Raw genomic sequence first — 24,754 nt, forward strand, 5'->3', positions numbered from 1 at the left:
GACATTAATTGAGAAATCTGTTATCTCTTTATCTCCTTTGCCATCCTGATTCCCTCCAGATGTTTTGGACAGATGGGAGTTGTAGCCCAAAACATCTGGAAAGCAGCAGATGGGCAAATGTTTCCTTAGAGACTGGGTGAAGGGCTAAGTCATAGTTCAAAAACAAAACAAAACCACAGCAACATGGTCTTCTTTGGGACAGACTGCCCTAATGAATGGTGCTGCATCATGATCTACTGCCATCCCCCCACTGTCCCACCCTGGAATGCCTGGGAATCATGATTGCTTACACACTCTCATCCATCCAAAAACTGCTTCGAACACTGGTTTCACAACCTCCCTGGGAATAAGGAGCTAGAAAAGAAAGGTAGAGCTGAGTGTGATCTACATACTGATAACACTTCAGTCCTAATCTCCAGATGACTCCCCACCTACCCAGCAGTTTCATCTGGATGTTGAAAAGCATGAGACAAGACAGTACCATATGCCAGTCTGGTGCCCAGATGTCATGCATTACAATTCCCATCAGCCCTAGCCAGTCCCAAGGAAACAGTGCTACCGCTGCGAACAGGAATTCTGCAGAAATTGCCTCCTGAACCCAACCCAGACACCTGCTCTAGAAGGGACATTATACTCAAAGCCACAGAGAGGTCCAGTGTAACCAATCCAGTTGCACTCCCCAAATTCCTTGGCATTAGTCATCCACCAGGATGACTAAGGTTCTGTCTTGAAAAAGCAACACATAAAGCTGAAGTGAGCATAACATGAGGAAAACAAATTATATCTGAGCCTTTGAGAAGAACAAGTACAGGAAAGAAAAAATATCAGACCCACAGGGGTTAGCGCAAGTGGGGAAGTAGAAAAGATCATGGAGCTGAGAAATTATGTACTTTTATCAAAATGTAGCAACATTTCATTTCATTTCCACCAGTAATCTGCTTACCTTTAATACCCAAAGTACTTGTTAAGAGGAAATATTAAACTGGAAGAGACCAGTGCCGGCCCTTGCACTCATTTCCATACAAGCCAAATTACCAGGCAATTAACTCCCTTGCTACATTTTTCCTTATTAGAGATGTTTTTATTGCTAAATGGAATACATTTACTAAAGTAAATAATCCTTTGGGAATCTTACTTGTAGCTGTTTTGTTTAATTCTTGCATTTTAGATTTATTTAAACATCGATGTAGAAAAAAGTTGCTTGACTGAAGGAAATGAAACTGAAGCTGTTGAAGAGAGTATATAGGTTTATTTGCCCCTCTGCATCTTTGGGTGCCTGTTACTGTGAGTGACCATTATTCCTCTCCCATTTTGTTCACTATTTATCCTTTTTTCATGGCAAGCGAGAGTCTGAAGGTGTTGTATTTTTGCAGCAATCACATTGCACATAGTCCAGCCAAACACATTTGAGTTCCTGTGGTTTCACAAGGAGTTAAGCAAGTGCTTAATAACCATGGCTACTTGCAATTTTGTGCACTTGCAAAAGTGAAAGCCTTGGTTGAAGAACCTGGGTACTGCTACCCCTTGATTGCTCTGCATTCCTAGAAATTTGCTACTTTAGGATCCTCCACCACCATTTCCCTCGCACGTTACAACCTCTGTAATGCAGCTTCTATATTATATGCTGTTTGCTGTAGGGACTGAAGGAAGTAAAGGATCTTACAGTGGTGCCCCGCAAGACGAAATTAATTCGTTCCACAATTTTTGTTGTCTAACGAATTTTTCGTCTTGCGAAGCACGAAATCCCATAGGAATGCATTGAAAATCAATTAATGCGTTCCTATGGTCAAAAAAAGTCCAAACAAAGCCAAATTTGGTACAACAACAGTTTATTAACTGCTCTTTAAAGTCACACATACTGTAAAGAGCAGTTCGAAAATTTAAGGGAAAATAAATTAACTTTATAAACAAAACATGTCTTTGTTTTTAGTCAAAGAAAAAAAGTCGCGAGACGTTTTCGTCTTGCGAAGCAAGCCCATAGGGGAAATTCGTCTTGCGAGGCAAATCGAAAACGGAAAAACCTTTCGTCTAGCGAGTTTTTTGTCTTGCGAGGCATTCGTCTTGCGGGGCACCACTGTATTTGTATGAAGTCATTTGTATGAAGTCAGAGACGTGGGGTTGGTAAGTTTGGACACTAGGCAGTAGGAATCCCCTCTCCTTTAGTGTACTTGTCCTGCTTGTCTTATATTCTGGTCTTCCGAATCTCTGTACTTTGCCCTTCCTTTTCCCTAGCAAATAAGATGATGATGATGATGATAACCCGCCCACCTGGCTGGATTTCCCCAGCTACTCTGGATGGCTCCCAACAGAGGACTTAAAACAGAATAAAACTTCAAACATTAAAAACTTCCCTAAACAGATGCATCTTTCTTCTTGTGGGTTCATTTGAGATCATAGAATTGTAGAGTTGGAAGGGACCCTAAGGACCATCTAGTTCAACCCCCTGCAATGCAGAAATATACATCTCCCAAACCTTTAAGCTTAGCATTGTCAGCGTTGGTGAGGTAGGAAGCTACTTTCTGCAAATATTGCAATAAGTGTAGGTGGATGTTAAAGACAGGGATAAATATTGCCCTGGGGGAGAAGTGCCTTTGACACTCCACTCCCCCATGGTTAGCTTTCCAGGATACCTTTTTATGGTGCCTGGTGCAGGTGTGATGTTGGGGGGTCCTGCTGCTGCCCTCTACAAGGGCCCATCCATGTGTATTAGAAGCTGGTGACTGCATGTGGGAATTATTGCATGTACAGACTCCTCTCTCTTGCAGTTGCCCTGGCATTCAGCACGATCCAGGCTTGCCTTTTCTGAGAGTACCAACAAGGCTTCTTTTTACTGTTGGTTCAAAACAGTTTCAGGTGGTGGCTTTCACAGTGCCAGTTCTTCACTAGGGAGTACCAGGACCAATAAGTAGAAACACTTGAGGGACATTCTGAAACAGCAAGAAAAATCACCCAGTGATTTCACCGCATACTGTAAGTGGGTTGAAAGAGAATCTAGGCTTAGATTAAAGAAGCAATGCAAAACATAAACCAAGAAGTTCAGTATTGGAGGAGCATGCTCTAATGCTTAATGGCTATTACACTCTTCCTAGCGGCACACAACTTGGCATTCCATAACTTTTAGCAATATCAAAAAACAGAACAGGGAAACACGGATGAAAAAAGGGAGAAGACCTGTTCTTTATGTTTTAAGTAGTCTTAATATTCAGTATGGCACGTACCAGGGAAAAAGTGATAGAGAAAGAAATGCAACTTGGGACACACCACTTACTGTTGGTATTCTTCAGCAGATATTTGCTGAACAAATAGAATATTTCAGATGAAAGATGAATTAAACAAGGATTGAAATTAAACCAGAGATGAATGAAATGCAAAAAGGGATCAGAAATAATATAGAGGTGTAGATGGCTAAGTACTGACAGGACTGAGAGATGAAACTATGACAAAACTTGAAGGAACAACTGGTGAAATGAAAGAACCTGCTATAAAAGTGAATGGAGAAATGAAGCAACTAAATGATAAAGCTGAGATTTTGGAAAACAAAAATGAAGTTATAAATGCAGAGACTGAGAGAGATCTGGATAATCTGATATAGATGGAATTGAGAGAGGAAGAGTTCTACCTATGACATGACATGATCCCAGGCTATAAAGCTATTAAATCTCTGTCATTCTTTTTGGAAAAAGAGTGGAAGAAACACCAATGAAAGAGTCAATATTAGTTAAGGCTGGAAAAACATGGCAAATGCACAGGGAGTAGAAACTGGAATCTACAGAGCTGGGTGTGGACCAATAATAAGAAAGGGATTGTGGAGTATGATCTTAAGATATGATCACAGCAGAGAGACTCTTATATGCTCAAAGAGGGAAATGTTTACCATTATTTAGTATGATGGCAGGATTGCTTGCTGAAATTGTTGCAGATAAAGCTGAAACTATTGCTGACATTTATCAATATTATTAATTGGGATCCCCTTTTGGACTTATTGTGTGAAATGGAAAGTGAACATGATATCTGAGTGGAAAAAATAGGGGAAATGCTGGTTTGTAGAAAGTAGAATAGTTGAATGTTATCATAGAGCAAATGTTTTGAATAATTCTTTTTATGTACCGGTAACTGACAGCCAGAGAATCGGGATCCCTTTCTCTTTTTATTTCACCCCCTTTTTCTTTCTTTGTCTCTTTTCATTTCTTTTCCTTTTCTTCTTTTTCCCTTCCCTTTTTTTGTTCTATACATGCTCATCACATCTTTACTTTTTCTGCTTTTACTTTTCTATAGACTTGGTGTTTTTTTAAATCTTGCTGTATCATAAAAAGCTTTAATTTTTTAAAAAATATATATATATGAAAAGAATAAGAAGAGCACGCAGCACCAATCACAAGGTGTTTTCCCCATGCCTGGATCCCAGAAACGGACTAGCAATTTAGACCCAATCTTTTTGTTTTAACAACGTGTGAGCTATCACAGTAGAAATGCACCTCCTCCGTGCAGAGGTGTGTGTGTGTGTGTGGTGTGTGTAGGAGTGCTTAAATGCTACTGGAGGAAACCGTGGTGGTGGGATGGGACACACAGAAGCAGAGACTGCCTCACTTTGGCAACACAACATCAGAATTTCCCCATGATTCGTGTAGCCAGCAGCTACGCGCGTCAGTCTCCCCGCCTGGTTACAGGTGCGGCGCAGTTCGCTTTTAAATGGCTACTGCGTTACTCCCGGCCCTTTGAATCCACTCTACTACTGAATTGTGCCTGGCTTCTTCCGCGAGCCTGTGTGGCGGTGGATGCTCTGCGCGTCACGCTCCGCGCCGGAGTGGAGGCATTTGCCTCAGCTGTGTAGGTGCCCTGAGGGTGATCCTCTCTCCCCAAGGCTGCAGCGCGGAGGCGCGTTAGGGCCTCCCTCCCTCCCTCTGCGTCTCCCTGCCTCAGCAGGGTGTAATCAGCATTTTCATGAACCTCCCTTAGCTCCTCAAGCCGAAGGAGCGGGGAGAGTCCGGCCCTGGCGGGATAGTGACAGGTAGACCTCTGGCGGCTGAGGCGAGGGCGGCGAAGCGACAGTCGCTGCAGCGGGGAGGGTCGCTTTGGGTGGCGGTATGTGGGCGCCCGTCGAGCAGCCCGGCAGCCACTTCCCTCTCCGTGTGCAGGCGGGAGCGGAGGAGACACACGGTGAATATCCATAGTAACAGGGGATGCGGGGGGGGGCGGGGAGGCGCAGCGGTAGATCGGCAATCTGCCCGGCCGGAACCAGCGCGGCGTACGGCCCGGACCTCTCCTCTGCGCACGGGAGAGCCCGGTGAGTGACGACGAGCGGCCGCGGCCCTCCTTTGGCGGGACGAAATAATGGGGTGGGGTGCGCGGGGAGCCGAGCTGCGGCGGCGGCCGCTTTTCCACCCCGCCACGAGCACGCGGCCGGGAGCGCGGGAAAAGGGGGAGAGGCGGCGGTGGCACCGGCGGGGGATGGGAGGCGGGGGGCGCGCGCCCCCCTCCCTCGCTCCCTCTCGCCCTCTGTCCCTCCCTCGCTCGGCGGTGCCGGCGGCTGGATGGATGGGGGGGGGGGAGGCAGGCAGGCAAGGGAGGGAAGCGCTCAGCTGCGCTGCGCTCGGCTCGGTTCCGCTGCGGCGTCCCTGCCTCGTTCGCCACACGGCGGGGAAGGAAGATGCACAAAGGAGAGGGATAAACGCTGCAGAATATAAATATCCCCGGCTTGGCTCGCAGCCCCCGCCTGCCCGCCGCCGCCGCGTTCGCTTCGCCTCGCCACCGTCGCGGCCGCCGCTTCTCTGCGCCTAGGTGAGACCGACCGCCCGGCCGGGGAACTGATGAGTAAGCGAGTCGCTGTGTGAGGGGATGGCTCGGGAGGAGGAGGGTCCGGGCTCAGCCAAGGACGGTCCCTGCCCCGGGCAGCCATGGGGGGCTCCCGCTCTTAGGCTGCAGGTTGGACGAAAGGGTGAGGAGGTGCCGAGCGAGAAGGAGCCTTCGTCGCTCGGGTCCGTCTGGCCGCCCCTGCCTCGCTTCGCTCTTCAGGCTTTGCGCTGTGCCACAGTGGAGTGGACATCACCTCAGAAGGGCAGCTTCCCTCCGTCCCTCATCCCCCCCCCTCCAAAAAACAAGCAGTCTTTAGGAATGTCGCCGGTGCCTAAAAATAGCCTTTTTAAACGGAAAGAAAAAAAATTGCAGAGAGACAAAGAGGGAGCAGGAGAGAGATGTGCCTCGCCTGCCATGTAGTTCTAAGGAGCGCCTGATGGAAGTGGTCCTGTCGTGTGGCGGGCGGCGAGTTTTTCCTCGCCTCTGAGTGCTGCTGGGGGAGGGGGACCGGGAACGCTTCATCTCCAGTGCGCTCACTCCATGTATTTTTAAGTAGTGATTAAAAGTGGGCATGTACTTTCCAGCGATACACCCTGGAGAGCAATAACGCAGCGTGCGAAGACTGCAACTGCTTTTTTTGGTTTTGTTTGGAGGTTGTGTCAGCGTTTACATTGCACTGGGGGGGCTTGATAACATTCGCTGTGGTCTCAAACTTGTCAAGGAGTGGAGGCCGATGGGGTCTTGGGTTTGCAAAGAGGCTCTTTTCGTCCTATCTGTTCAGATATTCTCAAAGAAAGGGGCTTGACTGCCTCTTCTCAGGTTTGGCACACCTGCTGATTGAAAACATCCTTTCATCCACAACATAAAAAAAATTACATTTAATGCCATCCATTAAATATCTTGTATTTTGGCCCGCCTTTTGAATGAACTGGACACAGGGGAGATGGAAACAATGTACAAACCTTTATTCCAGCCATATCTGACTGGAATGCTACCATGTGACAACATACTTATACAGGTAGCATTCTCTTAGGCCTTAAAAACAATTGCTTGACAGTGGTGCAGTTTCATTTATTTCAATGAGATTCTGTTAGGGTAAGAAGTTATTGAGCTGGTTGGCTACTCAATATCTTACAACTGCATGACTGTAGGTGTATACGTACATATATATTTCCTAGGGGACAATGTACGTCATTATCTGTGAAGTGTGCAGCAGTTGTTATTTTATTGCAAGCTGTACTCCCAACAAATACTCATGCTGCGCTTCAGACATGCTTTTCTCACACAAAAGTCTGTAACATAGTGGGAGTAATACAATGAACAAAACAGTTTTCGATGTTTTATACAAACCTAACTGTAGACCACATAGCGCTGAGAGTTTTAGCATATAGGTTTATGTGTATTTACACCTGAATGCTGAAACAAATTGCACCTTTGCCCATGTCTGGGGAAGTGAGTGATTTTAGAAAGCTGGTGATAATGTGTTTCAATGTGCATGAAGTCATGATTTATCTAGTAGCAATGTGGCCAGTATCTAAACCTTTTAAACCTTAATATTTAGCTTTGGCAACATAATACTAAATTGATGCCATTGTTCCTTGGAAAGATTTTCTATTGTTATTTGCCAAGAAGCCATTAATCAACCTTGAAGTTATCCCTTGGACACAGTGGGCAACACCTATGATTATAATCCTTTTTGGCCTAATCTGCATTATCAGGTGTGCTGAGGGAACAAGACTTTGTCACAAGAGTAGTTCTTTGGTTTTTCTGTTGATTTCTATATGTCCAAGGGTTTTTAAAGAGCAAAAGGGCTTTTCTTTTCAGAGCAGGAGATCTTGATCCTGCAATGTTTAATTATCTCCATGTAGTAAAACTCCATTCTAATGGCAACATAAAGATTTTAATGAAGCTATAAAATGGAGACTTAGTTATTTTAGTGAATGCTATTTGGTGCAGCTTGTCAGGGAGAAGTTTAGCTTTCTCCCCCCTTTGATATATGTAAATACAAGGCTGTGATCTTGCAGATCAGTGTTTTAACTGTTCACATGTGAGTATTTTTATTAAGCTCATTATTCAAACCTGTTGCGTGAATAAAGATAAGCTTTGCTAAGTTGTTGCTGAATGAGAGCCCTGAAGTAATGAATGCAAATGGCATGTCTGACTCATTTTGATTGGTAAAAAGGAAGGGCATGTACTTTTGCTATTTAAATAGGCCAGTTTAGTTACAAGAGGAGTTTTTAAATGAACTGTTATATTAGTTCATGCATTATATATTGATTAGGGTTCAGAAGGTATATAAGAGAAATAAGTTATATATCAGTTATAATTTCATCTCCCCAACTTTTTTTTTTAAAAAAAACCCCAGGATAAAATGAAGTGGTAGATAAGGGGTTGCAGTCTGACTATTAAAACAACCAGGGCAAGAGAGGAAGTCTAATATCTAGAATACTTTATCAGCATAATATCCTCAGAAATGGATGTGATTTTCACTAGTAGAGATTGCTGAACTTTGTAAAGTTGCAGCTCACAAATTGCACCTTCAACAAGCCCATTCACTGTGCTTACATTGGCATAAAACTAGGCTCTGGAATACGTAGAATCATTCAGTCAGTGAGATTTTTTTTTAAGCAGTAACATCACAACTATTAACAGTAAAGTTTTAAACCTTGAAACTGAGGACTCTCAGAAAATAAAATAAGATGTTAGCAGATTTAAACACCATAAGGCATTTCTGGCAGACTAAATGAGAAACTGATTTTATGAAAAGTATCGTACAGGCAACATGGAAATGGAAAAAGTCCACCCTGTGTATGAACTTTGAAGATATTTTGTACAAATTGTTAAAACCGAAAAGGAGTCAAATGCATATGCAAGTGAATGATAAATGCTGGTGCTGCAATTTTAGCAGATCTCATAGGTTTTGTATCTTTAGGACCTACCTCTAGATAAAAAAGTATCATAAATGAAATTTTATGTTGACTTACCAGTTTACCCATTGTTTATCCTATTAAAGCTACTCTCAGAGGTAGTATGCTTTGGAATGCCAGTTGCTAGAAATCACAAGCAAGTAGAGTGCTATTTATTGCACTCTGGTCCTGCATTTGGGCTTCCCATGGGCATCTTGGCTGCTGTGAGAACTGGATTCTGGACTAAATGGGCCATTGGCCTGATTCAGAAAGTCTAAAGTAATTCTTAATCACAGTTATCCGAAGCTTTGGGGTTATTATTTAAGAATCTCAGTCCCCTAAAAAGCAATTGTCTGGACATGTCTCATACGAACAGCAGATACTTTTTGAGATGGTCCTTAAGATATGAGTGTCCCAGACTGCACATGGGTTGAAAGGTTAAAGTCAGCACCTTGAATTATGCCCAGAATCTCACGGATGCAATATATGTCCATATTCCAGAAACAAAAAAAGGAATGGACAGCTGCCTTGTGAATCACTAAAGCTTCCAAGTCATCTTCAGTGGCAGTCCAGTTTAGATCAATCTTGGGAGTTACAGACACTGGCATGATATATTGAAATGTATCAGTTAATGTTTTGCAATGTTTTTGTTGTTGCTATTATGATTATATAGCGCTATATCTGAGGTTGTAAGTCACCATGGATTGATACTGTACATTGTATGGTGCCTAATAAATTTCTTCAATAAATAAATAGCCAGTAGGATGTATTGGGAGAGGTAGAATAAAAATTACAAGTGGCGCAGCATGGAAAGGTGGTAATACCAATCTCAGAGCTGAAGCTATAGGAATTCTCAGCATTTCATGGTTAGTGCTGAATCTGAGGTTGTTTATAGATAAATTGCTAACTGTAATTTAAATCAACCTGAAGACAGCAACCACCTTCTGCTTCTTCTCAGTAAACACTGTCCACTTGGCTTTTCAATTTTTTTTGACAAAGTTCCTCACTGAAGACTCCTGAGTAGCAGTTATGGGATAAGTGGGGCAGGTCCTTTTATGGAACAGTAACTATTTAAAGAATAGTTATCAGAGAATAGGAACAGTTCTGCAATGAAGGCATGTGAAAAATGAGTCCCCTGAAGATTAGTATTAGGACCTATGCTTTTCAGCTTGTTCTTAAATGACCTAGAGTTAGGGATGATCAGCAAGCTGACTAAATTCATTCAGGAGGTTAAAACTGACCAACTAACCAACTAACCAACCAACCACCCAAAGGGTTGTGAGTAGTTTCAAAAGGATCTCTCCAAACCAGGTGAATGGGCAGTAAAATTACAGTTCAGTGCATTGTGATACAATAAAAGCTAACATAATATAATGCATAGGGGGGAATCATTATTTCGCATGTGCAGTAATGAGATCTGAACTGGTGATAACTGGCCAGGGGTGAGACCTTGGGGCCATAGTGGATAGCTTAATGAAGATGTTGACTCAATGTGCAGAAGCAATGATGTCGCATCCTAGGAATGAATCAAGAACGCGTTTGAAAATTAAACTGCCAATAGCATAATGCCGCTATACAAACCTATGGTGCAACTATATTTGGAATAGTCATCGTATTGTGTATATTTGTGGTCATCTCACCTGAAAACGTGTATTGTGGAGCTGGAAAGTTCAGACAATTGGAAACAAAATGATCAAGGCATTGGAGTAATTCCCCTATGAGGAAAGGATTAAAACATTTGCTGCCTTTTAGTTCAGAAAAAAAAGTTTAGTAAGAGAGGACATGTTAGAGGTGTATAAGTGGTGTGAGGAAGTGGATGGAAGGGAATTTTTTTCCCTTTCTCATAATAGTGATGCTGAATATTAGAAGATTCCGGAAGGACAAGAGGAGGAACTTCTTCACATAGCATATAGTTAAATTATGGAATTCACTTCCAGAAGATGTAGAGGTCGCCACCAATCTGGATGGATCAGGTCATTTCCAAATGATTAGACAAATTCATGGATTCGAAAAATTCATGGAAGATAAGGCTATCAAAACTACTGGTCATAATGGCTGTATCTCCAGTTCCCAAAGTCTCTGAATATCAGGCCCTAAAGGTGGGGCACCTGGAAAAGGACCCCCAATGCATATCTTAAATTTCAGGCAGATCCCTTACTTAAAATATTTCTATTCCATCTTTCAAAACTGCTTGTGGCAGCTCAGTCAGAACATCTCTTCAAAGTAATTTAAAATAATATAACAAAATTAACACTTAAATTCTAAACAGTAAAACCTACAACTTCTAACCAAAGGCTTTCTTGAACTGTTGGGACTTGCAACCAAGCAGGCTGAACACTGAGGGGAAGTCATTACACAAAACTAGGCTTGCCCTCTATGCTCCACAAATATCCTGAAAGGTGAAACAGTTCATACAGAGACAGAAGCTTTCTAAAATATTTCAGTCTGGGGCCATGAAAGGTTTACAGGTAAGAACATACACCTTAAATAGGGTCTGGAAGCTCATTGGCAGCAAGTGCAGTTGACACAATGTGCTTCATTTGCCAGTTCCCACCAGTAGGCAGCCTTTGGGATTCTGCACTAGCTGTAGATTCTAAACTATTTTCAAGGGCAGCTCTTCGCACAGAATACTACAGTAGTCACTCCTTGAAATTTCAAAGACATAGGTAACTGGCATGGATAACTTTTATAAGGCCTGGCTTTTAGCAAAGGGACACAGCTGAAGAATCAGATAAATGTATTTAAACAACACTCCATACTGCTGCTTATTCAACAGCAGCGGTGGGTTTTGAAGGAAATCTAAATGGCTGAGCTGCTCCAGTAGAGCAACAAATATACCACCGATAGCAGATTGCATCGTCCTGAAGCACTTGGCCCTTCACCAAGCATAATTTCATGTCATCTTGATTCAGTTTTAGTTTGTAAACCCATATCCACCTTCCAGACATTGAATCAGTTTAACAACAGCTCTTGTTTGCTTACTTAAAAGTACAGAGCTAGGTAACAACAACAACAACAAGGTATAATCAACCCCAATGTAGCTTATTACATAGCTACATATTAAATAACATTATTAGCTACATATTAAATAACAGCAATTAGGGCCATCCCTGTCATAAGGAAGTGCAAGGCATCTTTGGCTACTTAAGGTATTATTATATTCTTCCCTAGATAAGGCTTAGTACTATTAGGTTTTGCACCTCAGGCCCCAAAATGCCTTGGGGAAAACCTGTCTTTGTATTTTTGGAAAGGGAGAGAAGAACTAGGTCAATGTTAGTGAAATGGTTACAAGTGATTTTGCACTTCCTTGTTGCTGTAATTCAGGCTGCAAATGCACCCGGGAACTTGGCGTCTGATTTCTCCACTGTGTTAACATATTTGGCTCAGAAAGTAAACGTGAAATAATAATATGAATTTGGGAAAATTCTATATAATAATTCCATATGAACTTCCTTGACCCCAGCTCACAGCATAGGTATACTTGACCCATTCTCCTACCATGTATGTTTAGTTATATGGATTGTGTATTGCAGTAATGAAGACAGAAAGCACTGTGACAGAGCTATCCACTGGGATCGGGGAGGAATGGGGCAGCAGGTCCATTGCCACATAGGCATGCCCTGCTGGTGGTAGTTGGCATTTTCTTCCTCTTCCTTTTCCACCATGTCAGCGTCAGGCTGGCATGGTTAAGGGTCCTGAGAATCAGGCCCTTTGTGTGATATTTAAGGCTTTGGATCTAGTCGATCCAAAACAGCTGGTGTTCTGCTCTCAAAACTCCCTGTTGTGGGACTTTCTACCTGTTACAGTGGGTAGGAGAATTGTAAACTCCCCTGCCCACTGTACCATTTCATCAACATGAAGGTTTAGGATTGCAGTTACTGTTAATGAATTAAGACCATTAAGGCTGCAAAGCTGAAGATACTTACTAGGGAATAAACCCCATTCAGCTCAAATAATCTTATAAGAAAACACAATTAGGATTACTATGTAAGATGATAGGGCAGTTTTGAGTTCTAATTTGTTTTAAAAATCAGTGACATTAATAATTAACGATAAAACAGTTATAACAGACATATTGTTTATCTGATATGAACTGAACTCTTGGTCCTTTGATTAGCTATTTCGTATGAATTTTTATTTCAGTTATATTTGATTTGGCATTTTGTTAGTTTGGTTTCTGGAAATATGAACAGAATTAATCAAGATTGGTCCTTGAGCATTCATCATATTCGTGTTCCCATTTGAGAAGTGTATGCCCTTGGACTGTGAGCTATTAGCCCTTTAGAAAATGCCTGTAGGGTCTGTATGTACATTTAACTAACTGCTTCAGCTTTCTCAAATATTGCTATAGGAAACTAAAAAGGCTGCTTGCGTACTGCTGTATGATTTCCCTATTTACTGCCTAGGCAATGGGTGCTTACTAATTATCTACAATAAGAACATAAGAATAGCCGGCTGAATCAGGGCAATGGCCCATCTAGTCCAGCATCCTGTTCCCAAAATGCTCGACCAGATTCCTGTGGGAAACCTGTAAGCAGGGCTCGAACACAAGAGCACTCCCTACTTCTGTGCTTGCCAGTAATTGTATTAAGAAGCATTGCTGCCTCCAACTGTGGAGCCGTGGCTAGTAGCCATTGATAGCCTTATCTTCCATGTTGCCCCATCCTCTTTTAAAGCCATCCAAATTGGTGCCCATCACTGCCTCCTGTGGGAGCAAGTTCCATAGTTTAACTAGGTGCTGCATGACAAAGTAGCTTCTTTTATCTGTCTTAAGTCTTCCAACATTCAGCTAATAATGATAAGAACTTGTACCCCACCCATCTGACTGGGTTGCCCCAGCCACTTTGGACGGCATCATTGGGTGCCCATGAGTTCTAGCATCATGAGAGAGGGACAAAACCTTTTTTAAAATCCATTTTCTCCATGCCATGCATAATTTTACAAACGTTTGTCATGCCACCACTTACTCGCCTTTTCTCTAAACTAAAAAGTCCCAAATTGGCCGCTATTTACTATACCAGTTGCCTACCCCCTTGGAGAACTTTGTGGGAGAATATTAAATGTACATTGGGTGAGCTGAATTTTTATTTATTTGGAATATGTACCACTTTTTAGCAAAGACTTCTCAAAGTATTTTACATAATAAAATTGGGCAGCAAGTTAAGTCTCAAACTTTCTTAGGCAGATAGGGTCAACAGCTCTTAGTTCTTGGAAGTCTTGATGATAATGACTGGGGGAATCATACTGGCATTTTCTGGTGATCTAGTTGTTGTTGGCACCTCTGGGGGTGAAGTCAACCCGCTGGAGAATCACAGCGCCTGCTGTGGCTGCAGAGACAGGTAACTTGTAACTGCTGCCTCCCATTTTGTTTTTGCTGCATTGTTGTTTAGTCATTTAGTCGTTTCCAACTCTTCGTGACCCCATGGACCAGAGCACGCCAGGCACTCCTGTCTTCTCCTGCAGTTTGGTCAAACTCATGTTGGTAGCTTCGAGAACACTGTCCAACCATCTCGTCCTCTGTCATCCCCTTCTCCTTGTGCCCTCCGTCTTTCCCAGCATCAGGGTCTTTTCCAGGGAGTCTTCTCTTCTCATGAGGTGGCCAAAGTAGTGGAGCCTCAGCTTCAGGATCTGTCCTTCCAGTGAGCACTCAGGGCTGATTTCCTTCAGAATGGAGAGGTTTGATCTTCTCGCAGTCCACGGGACTCTCAAGAGTCTCCTCTAGCACCATAATTCAAAAGCATCAATTCTTTGGCGATCAGCCTTCTTTATGGTCCAGCTCTCACTTCCATTCATCACTACTGGGAAAACCATAGCTTTAACTATATGTACCTTTGTCAGCAAGGTAATGTCTCTTCTTTTTAAGATGCTGTCTAGGTTTGTTATTGCTTTTCTCCCAAGAAGCAGGCGTCTTTTAATTTCGTGACTGCTGTCACCATTTGCAGTGATCATGGAGCCCAAGAAAGTAAAATCTCTCACTGCTTCCATCTCTTCCCCTTCTATTTGCCAGGAGGTGATGGGCCCAGTGGTCATGATCTTAGTTTTTTTGATGTTGAGCTTCAGACCATATTTTGCGCTCTCCTCTTTCACCCGCATTAAGAGGTTCTTTAATTCCTCCTCACTTTCTGCCAGCAAAGTTGTGTCATCTGCATATCTGAGGTTGTTGATATTTCTTCCGGCAATCTTAGTTCTGGCTTGGGATTCATCCTGTCCAGGCTTTTGCATGATGAATTCTGCATATAAGTTAAATAAGCAGGGAGACAATACACAGCCTTGTTGTACTCCTTTCCCAATTTTGAACCAATCAGTTGTTCCATATCCAGTTCTAACTGTAGCTTCTTGTCCCACATAGAGATTTCCTAGGAGACAGATGAGGTGATTAGGCACTCCCATTTCTTTAAGAACTTGCCATAGTGTGTTGTGGTCAACACAGTCAAATGCTTTTCCGTAGTCAATGAAGCAGAAGTAGATGTTTTTCTGGAACTCTCTAGCTTTCTCCATAATCCAGCGCATGTTTGCAATTTGGTCTCTGGTTCCTCTGCCCCTTCGAAATCCAGCTTGCACTTCTGGGAGTTCTCAGTCCACATATTGCTTAAGCCTTCTTTGTAGAATTTTAAGCATAACTTTGCTAGCGTGTGAAATGAGTGCAATTGTGCGGTAGTTGGAACATTCTTTGGCACTGCCTTTCTTTGGGATTGGGATGTACACTGATCTTCTCCAGCCCTCTGGCCACTGCTGAGTTTTCCAGACTTGCTGGCATATTGAGTGTAGCACCTTAACAGCATCATCTTTAAAAATTTTAAATAGTTCAGCTGGAATGTTTTGCTGCGTTAGTAGCACCAAAGTGACATCTCTGGGGCACAAGCCTCTAGTGTGTATGGAGGTTCTGGGCTTCCCAGATGACAAGACTTCCCTCTTGGCCTTGCTAATATGGTCCAAAGGAAAGCAGAGCAATGCATTTGGCACCAACGTGGCTGCAGTAGTTGCTGGAAGGAGGTTTACAAGACATCATCCAACCATTTTAGGGACTCAACTCTGGATTTGTATAGGGTTTACTCCTTAGCTTTTTTCTCTTCTGAAGATGTCCTGCAAGGCAGTGGGTAATGGTGATCTAGTAATGTGACTGCATCACTTGGTGCTCGACTCAGACTGTCTTGTTCTGTCGGATCCTTTAGAATGGTCCTTGTAAAATCTTATTCCAGCAGGATTGTTATGCTGAGTTTCATTTTGGACCCCCGGTGTGGGCTGTACAATTGCTTGTGACTGTAGTTGTGTGGATAGTGTCATTATATAGTATAGTGACTAGGTGACATTGGACTTAAGTCGTATGTGGGTGGCATCAGGAGTTACCATCTACTACCTGTTCTTGATGGAGAGAGACAATAAAGTTCTTGGACCAGTGTGTCCTCTAAACTTTCAGTGTTGCATTTCTGAGGACTTCTGTGTATATTGTAGTTATTGAACTGCTAAAGATTCTTACATGAATCACCTTGAGGGCCTCAGTGGGCTGAGAACATAATTGTAAATATAACAAATGATTAAGCCTTAGCCTAGATCTATTCAGTCCACATCTCGTCTCCATGTGGGCATGTGAATCAAGCCTATATCATAAACACTGTGCTTCTTATTTGGCAGGCATGGTCAACTTTGTTTTCAGAGCTGAGAAAAGAGAGACATATCTAGAATGCTTTAACAGGCAGTAGATTCCTAAAGTGTACAGTTATTTGGGGTTATTTACATAAGCTCCCAAGAGTGTACCATTTACCTGGTTTCAAGAATCATCATGGACTCAGCATAGTAGATAGAATGAGGGCATTCTACTAGTACTTTTTAAAGATGATTTTGAGTTTTGTCTCTCATCTGAAGCAGTGCCATAGCTACAGAGGGGCTAGACTTTTTTTCCAGGTGAAGCCTCCAGAGGGGTGCCATTGAAGCTCCTAGCCTGCCTGTGTGTACACAAATGCTTGGGGTATGGGTGTGTGCCAGACTGGGTCTTTGGCCCAGGTGAAATAAAGCCTAGTTTCTCCCTAGTTTACTTGCAGGGAATGAAATGTAGATATACCTCTATGTATGCTATGCCTGCCATCCAAATTAATATATTCCAGATCTGACCTTCACAGTTCTTTGTATTGCTTCTACTTAAAACTTTAGTTAAAGAAAGAAAGCCTTAGAGAGCGTGTGAAACTTTGTGATGCCTGATACATATTTTATGTTGTTCCATACAGATGAACTGGACCTAAGATCTATATTTCAATTGATGCTCAAAGCAATGCATCGTTTCCCCTTTAGCCAGTCCACAAGGCTATTTTTATTTCCCTGGGATCAGTATAGCAGGAGGTCAGGATACCGTACATTGTGCAGATAGTCTCAAAGGTATTAAATAAACCTATAAAATCCTTATATTATTTATGACACATGGTAACAATAAAGGAGTCATATGTGTATTCAGAAATGGTTAATCTTCATACTATTGCTATTAAATAATGGCTTTTCCAATAGTAACAGATCTTAAAGGCAGGTGGTTGGTAAAGTGAATTAAACACAAAGTTGGTTTGGGAAAGTAATGGCAACTTTTGGTTTAGAGTCTGGGGCATGGGCAGCCATTTTAAAGCACCCTTCCACTCATTTAAATCTCTTGTGAGCTGGCTTGGATTGTTCATTATCACAAGTTCCAGAATATCTTTGCTATATGTCTCTGACGTGTTTCCACCCTAATGGCTGCTAATGAAATTCTGCCAGAAAGTTGACTTTATTCTTTGACTTTATTGTACATGATTGCAGATCTGCTTGACAGAACAGTTCTAGAGTCACTTACACCATGTCTCTCTTTGGTTAAGAACTGCTTATTAATTCATTGTGCAGGAAGAACAAAAAGGTCATCCCCACTCCTTAAAGATGATTAACTGCCTGAATGAGCTCTTGTAGCTGCTCTGGATATTTGTGATAGGATTCAGTTTTTAGGAATTAAGTATCTCTAGAGATCACAAAGCATTTTATAATCCCTTTTCTTGGGAGGGGGTGCATAATATGTTTTTCCACAGGCTTGTTGGCTGGTTTGCTTGACTAAGTTGTGGAGGTCCCCAAAGTGTGTAGTCATAACACTAATGCACTATTAAAAATGGGGATGAAGCATAGTGCAGGAAACATTTAAGCACAATTTCATTTTCCACATCTGATGGGCTTCTGAAAGTTGTCACAGAGAATTTTAATTAAGCATAGGGCTGAGAGAACTGTAGACCTCCAGATTTTGCTGAACTAAAAGTCCCATCATCCCTGGCTATTGGGCATACTGACTAGGGCTGGAATCCAGCAACATCTAAAGGGCCCAAGCATTCTTCCTCTGGGCTAGCATACTGTAAAGCAGCTATTTAAAATATGCAATCAACGGGACACATTTTGTTTAGAGTTGATAATATGAATAATGTTTGTGCTGATTCTTGTATTGACTCCTTTAAAATACACATTATCCTAAAATGGTTCCAAGAAGCATATATGTTAAAATGAGGTTCAGATTTGGACCTTGTTGCTTAGTGTCTTTTAGGAATCGCATCTTTTTAGATGTTTCAAAAATGCAAATTATCAAAACTATTTTCATTTTAAAAATAAATTTCTGAACATTTGAATGGAGTGTTCTTTATGAATGCTCTCTTGACACAAAACCAAGTTTTGTTTTTTTTCCAGAGTAGCAGTGACATGTTATGTTGCTAGGTAACAAGGCAGAGCTGTATTGCTTTATTTGCAGGAAGAATAGATGGGTTGCTGTTAGCAGCAGTCACATATAAAATGTATAAGTTATTACTGGGGCAGTTAATTCCACCCCACCCCCCAGTTTCTGCAATAAAATGTAATTATTTTCTATGGCATGTTGAACCATTGCTTGCCAAGCTAATGGATACAACTGTGTTATTCTTACATTAATAACTTGCATATTTCAGGATGTTCATAAACATAAGATAAACTTTATTTATAGCTCCATTCATAGAATGTGGGACTCTTAATCTCAGGGTCATGCGTTCTAGCCCCATGAAGAGCAAAAGAAGGGGGTTGGACTAGGTGACCCTCGTGGTCCCTCATGGAACTTTGGAGTGTCAGGCATAGCCCTATTGGCTTTAGCCCAAACGTAGCAGAGTTTTCCTGCACAGCAAAGAAGCTAGTTGCGGCGGTAATGACTAGTCAGCTAGACTCAGAATAACTATTTACAGGATTTATTAAAAGGAAAAATAAAACCAGCAGAGTTTCTGCATACAAATAAAAGCAAAATAAATCCTCTCTTTCTCTCTCAAAACCATACACAGCACTTCTCCTTCAACACACCTAACACCAAACTGTGCTAGCAATCCCTAGATAACAGAGTTGAGTGCTGCTCGTTAACCAATCAGAGTGAGTAGTTTCTAGGTCAAGCAGACCTGGGCTTTCTGCCAAGAGTAAATTGACACCAGCTTGAGTTAATTGGTGAAGCTAGAATCTGCAAGTTTCCCACGAGAACCAATTAACAGAAACTGAACACCCCCTCACAGATTCTGCTGAACAATTAACACCAAATACACCTATGTAGGAGATCATTTTTCCAGCAAACCTAAACCCTTGCACATTCGCTTGTTCTTTATCTTTGCCAATGGTTTAGTTAACACATCTGCTACATTTTCTTCACTTGACACATAAGTACAGGTGATTACATTGTCTTGTACACAGCAACGTACATTTTGGTATTTTACAGAGATATGTTTGGAACGTGATTTGAAACCCTCTGTTTTACTTAAGGTTATACAAGCTTGATTATCAATGTAAACTTGTACTGGTTCTCCACAATTTACATTTAAATCTGCCAACAAATGCTTGAAATAAATCACCTCGTTGCACAATTCACTCAATGCGGCGTACTCTGATTCCGTTGATGACACACTTACAACGTCTTGCTTGCGTGACCGCCAGCTGATTAAAGCTCCACCGACCATTATGACTAGTCCTGTGACAGACTTTCTATCCGGCAAATTTCCCCAGTCACTATCACAGTAGCAACTCAACATTTCATCCTCTGAAGAATTTAATTGTAACATATAGCCAATTGTCTGTTTGAGGTATCTCAGAACTTGTTTTACCCCTTTCCAGGCATTTAGTGTGGGTTTTGAGACCAATCTACTTAATATGCCTACTGCATAGCTAATATCAGGTCTGGACCACTGTGCAAGATACAATAAACTTCCAATTACAGAGTGATATACATCAGGGTGTTCAAATTCAGGACTCTCATCTATGTGAAGTGTTTTTATGAAACCTGGATCCATAGGCACCGCTGCCCCTTTGCAATCCTGCATCCTGTATGTAGTCAGTAGTTGTTTAACTTTGTTCTGCTGACTAATTAAGCAGCTGCCATCTTGGGCCCAGCACACTTCCAACCCTAGATATGTCCTAACCGGGCCTAAGTCCTTCACTTTGAACTTACTGGACAATTGCTTGGCAAACCTTTTAGTTTGTTTATCTGTTTTGCAAGCATACAAAACATCATCTACATAAATCAGACAAAACTCTTGATCACTGCCTGTACCACGTACATAAACACAATTGTCAGCTGTACTCTGCTTGAAACCAAATGACACTAAGGCCTCATGGAAACATTTGTTCCAAGATCTTGCAGCCTGTTTGAGACCATATAGAGCTTTGTTTAATTTCAACACTCTATTGGAACCTGTCTCATAACCAGGCGGTTCGGCTAGATACAGGTCTTCTGATATTGGTGCATGTAAATATGCAGTCTGGATATCAAAATGGTTTAACAGGAGTTTTCTCTTTGCTCCAAGCGTTAAAATCAGCCTTACACTGTCCCCCTTAGCAGTAGGGGAAAAAGTTTCGTCATAATCTTTTCCAGGCCTCTGAGAATATCCTTGAGCCACTAAACGAGCTTTGTATTTGTACTCTCCTGTCACCAGAGGTTTAAGTTTGTACACCCACCTGCAGCCTACAATCTTTGCCCCCTCAGGCGCTGCTACTGGTGTAAAGACCTTGTGCTCATTCAGAGAGGACATCTCTTCCTCCATTGCCTGTTTCCAGCGCTCTGCCTCCTCTTTTGGTAACTTTAACACCTCCTGAAAACTCTTGGGCTCTGCAATTACACTAAACACATTTGCAGTATCTGGGGAAAAACGTACCGGAGGCACTCCTTTGTTTTGTCTTTTAGATCTTCTGGGAGAAAATTTTTCTTCTGACCCACTTTCCTCCTCAGAACTACGACCTCTCTTTTGTTGCTTAGCAACTGGTCTCTGGCTAACTCCACTTTCTTGAGAGCTCTTATCTGAACTTTCCTCCCCCTCAGACTCTGATTCTCTGTGTCTACCTTCAGAGTCAAGGAGCTCCTGGGAAGGTTCAAACCAAACCTCAGAATTGGCATGTAGTCTCTCCCAGCCACTATGTTCACAAAAACTGGCATTCCTGGAGATCACAATGCCATTTGTCCCTTCAGCAAAGCGGAAACCTTTTCCCAGCTCCTGGTAACCCACAAACACTAACTGTTTGGTCTTAGGATCTCCCTTCTTTCTCATTTGTTTCGGAATTAATACCCAGGCTTTTGATCCAAACACATGCAAATGGTCAATTTTGGGTTTTTTCTGAAACAATTTAAAGTACGGGGTTGTACCTATTGTTTGATGAAAGAGCCTATTTTGGAGATAACACGCGGTGAGCATGCTCTCCCCCCAATAAGACATGGGCAAATCAGCATCATCAAGCATGGCAAACATCATATCTTGTAAAGATCTGTTTTTTCGTTCTGCAACGCCATTCTCCTCTGGGGAAAAAACGTTCGTTTTTCTATGCCCAATGCCACGCTTTTGTAACCAATCTTTAAAGGCATTTGACATAAATTCGCCACCTCTGTCCGTCTGAATCCTTCTGAGTTTAATGGACAGAAATCTTTCCACAGATGCCACCCAGCCTTTAAACTTAGTGAACACGTCACCCTTATTTTTCATGGGAAAAACCCAGGAGTAACGTGTGGCGTCATCCACAATTGTTAGTGAAAAGCGCGATCCACCCCTGCTTACAGCAAATGGACCAATTACATCCATGTGAACCAGCTGTAGCGGTGACTCACTAACTCTGTCACTTCTGGGGTAAGAGACTCTGTGGGTTTTAACCTTTTTACAGACATTACAATCAAGGTACTTGTTACAACTCTTTAAATTACCCCCATCAGCCAATTCAGACATTTTTAGTACACTTTTCCAGCAAGCATGCCCCATTTTCCTATGCAATAAGTGCACACAGTTGTCATGTATAGCTTTGTTATTCACTGCAGGCTGAGATTTACTGACTACTGCTGCAACTTGAGATCCTGCTTTAAGCCAAAACAAGCCTCCCTCTGACTTAGCAGTGCCTAAAATCTCACCAGCCTTCTTAATAATGCAACTGTCTCCTTCAAAATGCACTTTAAACCCAGCTTTTAGCAAACAATCTACAGACATCAGATTGCTCCTTAATGACGGCACACAAAGTACATTTTGCAGGCATTCACGAAGACAAGGAACAAAAACTGCACCCCCCGAAATCACTTCGGAAGTACTTCCGTCTGCTAGAGCCACCTGGCTGCGCTGCGCTGAGTTCTTGGAAACAAACAATTCATCTGAATTCACGATGTGGCGAGATGCTCCCGAATCGACCACCCAGACCGCTTGTTTCTCATCAGCAATCTTGACCTCGCCGGTCACCAGCTGAGCCGACTGTTTTCGTTTGAAGAATTTATTTTTACGCTGCTGCTGCTGCTGATCTCGTCTCTGCTCCTGCACCGGCAACTGAGACTTGACCAACTCCGGACATTGTCGTTTTAGATGTGCTGAAGACCCACATCGGAAACAACGCCTAACAGCAAACGCTGACTCCTCACCGGTACGCTGCTTTTGCTCCACCTCTGGCACGGCATGAGAACTCCTTCCAAACCGCCCACCAGTAGAAGCCTCTGCAGCCACCGACCTTTCTTGCCTCTTCTGCCATTCTTCAATCAAACGCCCAGTAACGTAACTGACTGATAAATCACGCTCCTGCATGCCTTCTAGAGACAAAACTAAATTATCCCAGCTTTCTGGGAGAGAACTCAAAATAATAGCCACCTTCTCCTGCTGGTCTAGTGCACAGTCTCTTTCCTGTAGCGCAGAAAACTTTAACTGTAAACTGTGTAGGTGTTCCTGCATTGTAACCCCAGGCTGTAACATTGCCTTGTACAATGCCTTGCGAATGAACAGCTTGGAAACCGCTGTCTCACGCACATGGAGTTCTTTAAGTGCTTGCCACACACCTCTAGCTGTCTTGATTCCCCTCACATACGGCAACTGGGAATCTTCCAGCCCCAAGACAATTGTGGCCCTTGCTCTTTGGTCTTTATCGAGGTCTTCATCATCAGGCTTCGTAGGAAACTTACTCACCACTTGCCAGAGACGATCCCTCTGCAGCACTGCCTGCATGCGTTCCGACCACAGCAAGTAATTGGAGTCATTCAGACGCTCAAAAGCCATCTGAACTGGTTGTGAGGCCATCTTGAGAGCGATGTCCCTGGAACCCGGAACCAGCTACTCACGACCACCGAGAGAGAAAACAGGAACCACAGCACCCAGCACTCACACGCTGCAGCTGTTGTCCTTGTATCCGCTGCGTCACCAGCTCACCACGGTCAGGAACCAGCCAGTGTCCATCTGCTGCACCAACAGGAACAACAACTTCTGGAACTACTGGAACCAACGCCGTTGATGCTGACACCACCGCAACTCAGGCTGGCAGCACAATGCCCATAACCTCATGGAACTTTGGAGTGTCAGGCATAGCCCTATTGGCTTTAGCCCAAACGTAGCAGAGTTTTCCTGCACAGCAAAGAAGCTAGTTGCGGCGGTAATGACTAGTCAGCTAGACTCAGAATAACTATTTACAGGATTTATTAAAAGGAAAAATAAAACCAGCAGAGTTTCTGCATACAAATAAAAGCAAAATAAATCCTCTCTTTCTCTCTCAAAACCATACACAGCACTTCTCCTTCAACACACCTAACACCAAACTGTGCTAGCAATCCCTAGATAACAGAGTTGAGTGCTGCTCGTTAACCAATCAGAGTGAGTAGTTTCTAGGTCAAGCAGACCTGGGCTTTCTGCCAAGAGTAAATTGACACCAGCTTGAGTTAATTGGTGAAGCTAGAATCTGCAAGTTTCCCACGAGAACCAATTAACAGAAACTGAACAGTCCCTTCTAACTCCACAATTCTATGAAATCAAATCAAAATATTTAGCATTTCAGCTTCTGCTTTCCTTTGGTTACTTCTGTCCCCATCTGCTGCCTGATAACTTTGATCACCAGCAAGCTCTTCTGATATTGCTGAGTCTGCAGCCAACTCTATTTCTCGCCCCTGATTAAGAATCAATTGAAGATCTCTTCTGTTTCTCGTATGTTTATAGAAAATGGGAACAGTATTCCAGAACCAGTATGTAGTTTTATCCAGCATGGAAGAACAAATCTTTCCGGGAGAAGGAAAAAGCTAGTGTGTTCCTTGCAAAGAACAAGAAGTTCAGCCTTCTCCTGTTGCACACAATCACCTACATTTCCTGAGCTTTTCTGGACAATCCAGAGTGATCCTAGTTTGGTTAAAGCACTTGAGCTTTGACCTTGTTGGTATCTGCCTGTGGCAGAAGACAATGAGGGAATGTGCCTTTGGGGTGAAGTCAAACTGTTGGAAGGTTGCAGTGCCTGCTGTAACTGTAGAGACCAATGTGGGAGAGACATGTTTTGTTGCAGCTGGGGCAGATGAAGGCCTCTTGAATGGCTGCTGAACTGAAAGCTTTGTGTCACAACCGGTAAATCAGTAAAATAGCAGTTCCATCTATACCAGTATTGCATGCATGATTCCTCCCCTTTATTGTAAACTTTTCTACTGAGCCCTTCCCCACTTACCGGTAATCTCTGGGTCAGTTTACCAAGATGATTTGTTTAGCACAGCACAGGGGATTAATTAGGTCCATGTCTGTTTCTTCCTGTGGTGTGTTACCTTTTAGTATTCATTATGATTCAACCCATAGCAACCAGTTTCA

General features: G+C 42.6%; 1 protein-coding gene across 18 annotated transcripts in view; it reads left to right on the forward strand.

Moving 5' to 3' along the window:
• Positions 1-24,754, forward strand: part of ANKS1B (ankyrin repeat and sterile alpha motif domain containing 1B) — a 324,701-nt gene that overhangs the window by 246,856 nt on the left and 53,091 nt on the right. Inside the window, exon 1 of one of the 18 annotated variants that reach the window (XM_083462884.1) lies at positions 4,901-5,008. The exons of 13 other annotated variants lie outside the window; for them this stretch is intronic. The gene's annotated coding sequence lies outside the window, so the exon portion shown is untranslated. 4 more of the 18 variants (XM_083462882.1, XM_083462879.1, XM_083462883.1 and 1 more) reach the window with 4 other exon arrangements.

Source organism: Podarcis liolepis (genome assembly GCF_965112155.1).
Source record: "Podarcis liolepis genome assembly, chromosome: 10".
NCBI classification, from domain to species: Eukaryota; Metazoa; Chordata; class Lepidosauria; order Squamata; family Lacertidae; genus Podarcis; species Podarcis liolepis.